This window comes from Manis pentadactyla, chromosome 15, assembly GCF_030020395.1.
Source record: "Manis pentadactyla isolate mManPen7 chromosome 15, mManPen7.hap1, whole genome shotgun sequence".
Lineage (NCBI taxonomy): Eukaryota > Metazoa > Chordata > Mammalia > Pholidota > Manidae > Manis > Manis pentadactyla.
Window position 1 is genome coordinate 42807563 of NC_080033.1, and position 8128 is coordinate 42815690.

General features: G+C 46.7%; 1 long non-coding RNA gene across 1 annotated transcript; it reads left to right on the forward strand.

Moving 5' to 3' along the window:
- Positions 1 to 2462: 2462 nt before the first annotated feature.
- On the forward strand, positions 2463 to 5880 carry LOC118910176 (uncharacterized). The gene is made up of 3 exons (XR_008994086.1): positions 2463 to 2721; positions 4379 to 4668; positions 5510 to 5880. It is a non-coding gene; the product is annotated as an uncharacterized LOC118910176 (long non-coding RNA).
- Positions 5881 to 8128: the final 2248 nt, after the last annotated feature.

Consider the following 8128-nt stretch of genomic DNA (forward strand, 5'->3'; position numbering starts at 1 on the left):
TTTGTGCTGGGAACCCAACAATGATTTGTGAAGTTTTCCTTATTTCAAAAGTAAGGTAGCCTCTCCTTCCCACTTAGCATTGGAAAGAACGACCCACCCGTTTCCCGAGTGAAGAGGCCCTCTTTCCTTCCAGTGGAACTTTGATTCTGCTCTGAGGTCACCTTCCTCCTTTTCTTACTCAGAACCCCAAAGTTATGAACTTTCTAATTCCAATGCCCTTGTTCTTTAAGCGTTGGTGAATTCAACTTACATGATCCAAGAGTGCTTTTGGCTTTAAGACTCAAAGGTTTGACTACCGGGCGTGTTTTTGTGTCTTGTTTTTATAAGAAAAATGACGGATATCAGCCCTTAGAAAAATCGGCTCACTTCAAGACCTCCGTGGCATTATCGCCTCCTTTAATATTGCTGACAGTCTCTTGCAAATGTATCACAAGTTGGCATTTATTAGTGCGAGGCACAAGTAAGGGGCATGTTATTTGATTTGAATAACAGCTCCAAGCTACAGTTTGAGTCCAGAAATATATTAGTCAGAAACAATCTCATTTAATAACACAGAAACTAATAAAAGAAAAGTATTCCAACTGATTCAGAATTGAATTTATGAATATTGCTTTAGCAGGATTAATGATAAAAACCCCAACCTGTTTGTCACGTTATAACTGACTTTTCCATTTAAATGCAAAACCAGAAGTCAATGAGTCCAAGGGATTGTATATTGCTTTGAAGAAAACCAGTTCATTTTACATGTAAGCTTCCAAATTGGCAATAAACTTTAATTACAGGGTCAGATAATCAAATTATAATCAAATAGCCTCACATAAAAATCTATGTTTGAAATTAATGAGATACAAGACTGCCACTTGGTATCATTGCACCTCTGTAACTTACTAAGAGACATTTCATTTTCATTTAAAAGTCACCTTAAGGACTTTCTCCTCAATTTCCACTGTGTAGCTTGATTTGATTTAGAAAACATTCCGATTTTCATATTTGTCTCTGCACTTTCCCTCCTCCTCTCACCTCAGGGGAGGTCTGCTTTATAACCGACAATGAGATTTCCAAATTGGCAGGAGGGTAAACCTTTCCAACTGCCAATGAGTGCATATACCACCTGCGGCAGGAAGAACCTTCGGTCTGGTGTCAGGTATCATCTAACCGAAGCAGCACCCACATCATGGGGCTGAGAGGCCTGGGAAATCTTGCAAAAAGAAAAAAACGTGTATAGTTTTAGAATACTTGAATTCTTTTGAAATTAACAAATACACTGGCAAGTGAATGGCATAAACACTTAACACAGGCAGTCCCCGACTTACTATAGTTCCACTTAGGATTTTTCAACTTTACAGTGGTGTGAAAGCAAAGTGCATTCAGTGGAAACCGTACTTTGGATTTTGAATTTGGATCTTTTTCCAGGCTAATATGTGTACCATGCTCTCTTGCGGCAGTGGACAGGGCAGCGAGCCTCAGCTCCCAGCCAGCCATGCGATCACGAGAGTGCATGACCCACGTACATACAACCATCCTGTGCCCACACGATCATTCTGCTTGTCACTTTCAGTATAGGACTCAATCACATGAAGTATTCGACCCTTTGTTATTAAATAGGCCTTGTGGTAGATGTGTGTACCCAACTGTAGGTGAAGGTACGTGTTCTGGGCGTTTAAGGTGGGCTGGGCTGAGCTACGCTGTTCCATAGGTTAGGTGTATTAAATGCATTTTTGTCTTCTATTTTCAACTTATGATGGGTTTATCGGGATATGACCCCATTGTCATAAGTGGGGGAAGTTCTGTACTTGCTTCACTGTCTCATTAGATATGAACAAGCAGACGCTACATTGTGCTTTAAAACCTCCATAGTTCATCTTTAAAAGTGATTTGTCTTTTTAGTAACAGTAGTGCTTTTTGTCAAAATGCTGAAGAGCCAGATACCAGGGCTTCCTCTGCCTGGCAAGCAGGTGAGCTGGGACCAGCCAGAGACTGATGAGCCGAGAGGCTCAGGGAGAAAGTAAAGGGGACACTTTCCTATCACTGACATGCTTTCTTTCTCTAAAAATTAGACTTTTCTTGAGTGTTTCCATATTACACAATAAATGGGGTGCATAGCGTCTAATACAGTCTCCAAATGAAAATACATTTTTAATGTAAGTATATCCCAAATGGTGCCTGGGATATACTAAAAAAAATTCCCTTCTTTGTTGATCTGAAATTCAAATTTAACTGGATATCCTACCTTTTTATTTGCTAAAGCTGGCAAATTTAGTCTGCCGTAATAACAATAATGAATGCACCTGTGAGTGTTCAGAGCTTGGTGTCTTTTGAAACATTAAAGGATTTCACGGTGATGACCTTAGCATTTCCCAGATTTGCCCGACCACCCGATCTCAAGAATTGGCTGTGAACTTTTTAAAATTACAGATGCTCAAGCCTGTCCTGGGACTGCTGACGCAGGTAAGTCCAGGCTTTGGCTCCGGAGATGTTAGTTTCACAAGCTTCCCAGGTGATGCATAACATCAGACAAAGTTGGTAAACTGCAAACATCTCTTGTCATTACTTCCCCGGGAAGCAGGTGGTGGCAAAGTATGAGAGGCAAGGGATTTCCAGTTGGGGAGATCATGGCCAGAACAGCATGGGCAGTTGCTCAGCAAATGCCCACCTCAAAATATTTTATTTCATTGCCACATAAATAAAAGGTCATCTGGCTTAGAGATGGACAGGCAGAAGGTACGTGATCATGTAAGTTATTTCTGCCAGGGTAATTAGGATCTTTGTGGTTTTGTCCGGCATGCTCAAGTGTCCTACTGAGCTCCTCACATGTGGGGTATTGATCATCTCTGCTGTGGGTTTTTCTTCTGTAATAAGGAGATTCCTCTGCCTCAAGCCTTCCCCATGGTTTAACCACTGGGGTTAGAAACAGAGATGAACTGAAAACTGGAAAAAAGTACCATCTGGGGGGTGCCCCCAATGTGACAGTGGAGGGGGGGTGCCACCTGGGTGAGCAGCTCTGCCTCCCAGGCGCCATGCTCGCCCCTGCCCTGCTGCACACCCACAGCACCTGGGGACACATGGAGAGGCTGGCCCTCGGTGCAGTTCCGTGAGCCTCAGCCCCACTGTCCGCATGACACATGTGCCTTAAAGGGAAACTGTAAGGATGTCAAGGTGATGAGAACATTCAATAAAAACAGAGAAGCCCGTGGGTTACGCCCACATGCCCTGCTCTGCACAGTGAGTGCCAGGGCAGGAATTATAGGTCTGAAGTCAAACCTTCATCTACTGCTCTTGAGAGGTGTTCACCAGCAGAATGAATCAGACAAAAAAAGCAAAGTCCAGCTCAGTGAAATAAGCCAGGTGGAAAAAGACAAGTATCCAATGATTTCACTCATCTGTGGAGTATAAGAACAAAAAAAAAAAACTGAAAGAACAAATCAGCAGCAGACTCACAGAACCCAAGAATGGACTAACAGTTACCAAAGGGAAAGGGACTGGGGAGGAGGGGTGGGAAGAGAGGGAGAAGGGGTAAAAGGGGCCATTACAATTAGCATACATAATGTAGGGGGGCCACGGGGAAGGCAGTATAGCACAGAGAAGACAAGTAGTGGCTCTATAGCATCTTACTACACTGATAGAAAGTGACTGCAATGGAGTATGTGGGGGGCACTTGGTGATGGGGGGAGTCTAGTAACCATAATGTTGCTCATGTAATTGTAGATTAATGGTACCAAAAAAAAAAAAAAAAGCAAGGTCCAGTCTTGCCTGCTCCCAGCTCGCCTCCTCCACCTCCCCTTCTGGGTGTCCTCATGCCCCCCTGCAATTAAGGCAGTCACATTTTGTTCCTTAGTAAAAGCACCCTCTTTGGGTAAACATGGAATGATGACTTGGCCAGGCACCTGACCGGCAGGCGTCCACCCCACCTCCCACCGTGCCCATGACCTGGGGTCACCCTCGTCTCTTCCTTGCCTTCCACTGGGGTCATGTTTGGTTCTAAAGTTCTGGGGTTCTCTGCTACCACTTTTTCTTCTCCTTTTTGGTGGCTGATGAGAGATAGTCAATTAGGCAGCCTTGGAGATCAAAGAAGCAAAATTTAATTTCTCCTTTCACCTGAAGCTGGTTATTTCTGCCCCTTCTCTTTCCAAAATTAACCCCAAAATGACTTATACTGGGCAATCCTCATAGAAGATTGGCTTTTTGCTATCACTCAAGTTGTTTCAACCCTATATGAACCAACACATGGAGGGACAATACAGGAAATGCTTCAGTTCTAAAGAAAATGATCTGCAAGTTTTCCCTAAGCAGGTGTATTTACTCCTTAAATCACACCTCAACTTCGAGAGGTGCCAAGAGTTTTTTACAAAGACCTGATATATGTGGTTGCCTCTTACAGTGTTGTGAGGCCTCCAGAGGGACCCCGCTTAACCTTACAGGACATGCTGGACAAGGCAGACATCCATGGGGACAAGCTGAGGACAGGATGTAGGAGAAGGAAAACAAACTGGGGTGACATTCATGATGGCAAGTGGGGGAGGGGGGTTGAGTGGTGAGGATGAAGAAAATTATCCTATCTTCCTTCCTTAATCTGTCCAGCCTTTGGTAATGTGCTGTTGACTACATACTTACCAGGTCCAAAACCTGTCTTGCTGTTTTGCAGGCATCCCAGTCTACATCACCTACAAGGTAAAGAATTTATCAAAAACTGTTTCAAACTGTTCTTGCTCCCTCCAGCATTCCCTGTGATGCCTGGCAAAGCTCCCCTTAACACAGGGATGCCACTCACCATCACACCGAGCTCCCTCAGGAATGGTGAACACTTAGGGCTTCTGAAGTTAGACTTTGGTTCAGATGTAATGTGAACCTTCTAGGAGGTTGATCCAGGACAGCAACTTGATGTATTGTCTCAGAGGCCTGGAAAGTTCATGCCCTCCTGAAGTTCCATGGCTAGGGGTTCATCTTAAGGAATATCATCTGTACAAAGCTTATCATTGTAAAAAAATCAGGAATCTTGTATGGGGTAAATAAATACTATTCATTCATATGAAAGAATACTCTGGAGCCATTCAGAATCATGTAAATATGCAGTGTTGTGGGGAAATGTTCATCTCCTGTGGGTTAGTGAAAATATAGTACCATTTTTATAAGGACCAGATGAGTGCAGGGCCACGTTACACAGCTGACAGTGGCCATCTTTGGTTGATGGGATTATGACCGCCTTAGATTTTTTAATTCCTTTTTGGCTTGTTTGCCAAGTTTCCTGCCCAAAGCAAGCAGTTATTTTAGAAAAATAGTTATTTTAGCAAATAGATCATTAGAAAAAGCTAATTATACTTCTGAGGAGGGGAAAATAGAACAGGACAAAAATCTTACATTTTATGGAACTGACTACCAGCTTCCATTTTGTCATGAGTTAAACAGAGTTCACTGTGTTTCAAAGTTGTTCCAGGGTCTCTACCTACTAGTGACCTTTGTCCTTCTCCTTTTCTCTTTCTTGACCTACTGTGGAAACGTTTCAGTCAACAAGAGGAAGTAACAAGGTTCTCTCTGATGAGTCATTTATGGGATGTATTCAGACCTGACTTCTCATCATCCTTATCACAGAACCTGACTCATGTGCTAATTAGGTGCTAATCAAATGTTTATTGAATAGATGAAAGAAAATGTGATCTTGCTATTTTAAAGGCTTTCATGTGTTCTGTTGTTAAAATAGAAACAAAAATTGAAAAAAAAAACCATTTTACTCAATTCATAACAAACTGGTTTAAAATAGAAACTGCAAACCAACTTTGGCTAAAAGGATCCTAGTATATTCTGAACAGCTGCTGTTGTAGACACAGCCTGAAATAAATAACTTCCAGCATAGTCCCAAATTTGCGTTGAGTAAACGGTGCAAATAGGGAGGGAAAAGGGCTTTAGTAGCACTAATTGCAACGAGCCTGGGAAGCTCCAAGGCTCGTCGCCGTTGCTCAGAGAAATCCGGCAGCGACGGTGCTTCCTCAGACTGTAGATGGAGCCATAACATTACTAAACAGCATCCCAGCCCGAGAGGTGGGGTCTCTGCGCTGCAAAAACCGGATGTTGGGAAGTTTCTCAGCTCTAGTTTCTGAGTGTGAACAACCAGAGAACTCAGACCTTCTTATTTTCTCTGAAGCTGACTGGGTAGTGGAAGTCAAGCTGCTGGTGGGGGGCTTCAGCTTTCCTGTCCTACAATTATCACCTCCTCTTACGTCCTCTGACTTTGTCTCTGCTTGAGGGCATCCTGGACCTGTCAGCCCCACCTCCACTGGTGAATTCATTTAGAGATTCAGGCCCTGCAGGGGAGTTGGCCACCTGCCTCAGGCCCACACGTGGGGCCTCTGAGCGTGGGGCGGGCCCACCTCCCCTCCCACTGAAAGGCCTGCCCGCTGGAGGAGCCCTGCACGGCCTGGCTGCAGGCGCCTCTGGCTGTGGGCCTCTCATCCATGGTCTTTCTCTTCCAGCGCCTGTCTCCTCGCTCAGCTCTCGTCTCCCCTCTCTGCCTGCCCCTCTCTCGTCTCTCGCCCGCTCCTCTGCCTTCTTTCTCTTCCCACACACAAATCCCTGAAGCTAGAGTCTGGGCACACAGGCCGTTTCAACTGTCATCTCTCCCGCCACTCCACCGGCCTGCCACATCTTCTCTTGTCATGTCTTTCCTCCAAAATAGTCGAGGCTTCTGCCCTACTGTCCTGGGACATTCTGCCTGGGCCTGACATTCCCGGGTAAGGCGCTCCCACTCCCCACTGCCTGCGTGCCCTCAGCACAGGCCCTGGGAGGTGAGGCCCGCCTGGTCGACCCAGAGGCCCAGCCTCAATGCCCCCTCCGCCTGCACTGGCTGAGACTCCACTTACCCCTCAAGGCCCAGCTCACACACTCTTGCCTCTGGCATGCAGGCTTCTTTGCTGGCCCCCAGGGGAATCTCTCTCCTGTGGAAGGACATCACCAGTGCACATATTACAGTTCCCTTGGATTCTGGCGACTTTGGGCACGTATCTGTGTGATAGATAATCACTCAAAGGTTTTCCTGTATTTCCCATTCACTCGGTGCACTCTTCCAAGGCTCACTGTTGCAAGAGAAAGGAAAGGTATATTTCAAGGACAGTGAGCTGCAAAGTGAATTCCTCTGCCCTGTGGGATGGGAAAGTCCTTGGCAAAAACAGTAGCTTCAGGTTGCCATGTGCTCATGCAAGAGTCTGTCTTCTCATTCCAGGGGTGAGCCGGCAGGTCCTCAGGCCAGGTGGCAGGGAGTTGAAGAAGATGGGAGCATAGATGCAGGTGGGCCCTTGAGGCAGGTGGGCCCTTGAGGAGGGGCTGTGCCCCTGCCCCCATACACCTACTCCTGGAGGCGACGGGCTGGGAAACCACTGATCCCCATGCAGCTTTGTGGAGTCTGAGCCATGCGCGTATAGGGCTGAGATTGGTGAACAGTCCAGAGGCAACCCAGCTCCGGGATGTGTCCTGGCAGCAAAGGCCTCAAATAGCCTTGCAGAGTTTCCAGTCTCCAGGGCACAGGAGGAGACTCAGGGACACATAGTCGGGACTTGCAGCAGAAGCAGTCACTGTCCCCCAGCCCCTGTGGCCATGGGGCTGCACGGTCTCCTTGCCTGCCAGCCTCACCACCAGCTGCCAGCACCCGCATCTCTTTGGCAGCAGGATTTGTCCGGCTGCTCTGTCCACGCATGCAGGCCAAAGTGCTGGGAAACTGATGCAGAGCGTGGCCCTCACCTCACGTCTGCTGGAGCTGCTGGGTCGGTATCCCGGGTCCCCTTCTCCTCACTCTACACTGTTTGCTGCTGATGCTGAGCTCCAGTTGCCTCCCAGGGAATGTGCTAACCTGCTCATGTCGGCTTCCTTCCCTCCCTTTCTTACTCCCCTCCTCCCCTGCTGGTTTTGGGATCATGTCCAAGTTAAACTACCTGGTGGCCTGATTTTGGGGGAAACCCAAACTAATACAAACTCAAAAGGAGGCTCTCAGGAAAGAACAAAGAATGACGTGGCAGGACGCCTGGCACCAGCTGACTTCACGGAGGCAGGTAAGGACCAGACCAGGCCTGTGTCTCACAAGCCCTGCCCTCTCTCTCGAAAACACTTCTGAACCCCCAGGGAGAAAGGGACTGGAGCTTTGTGC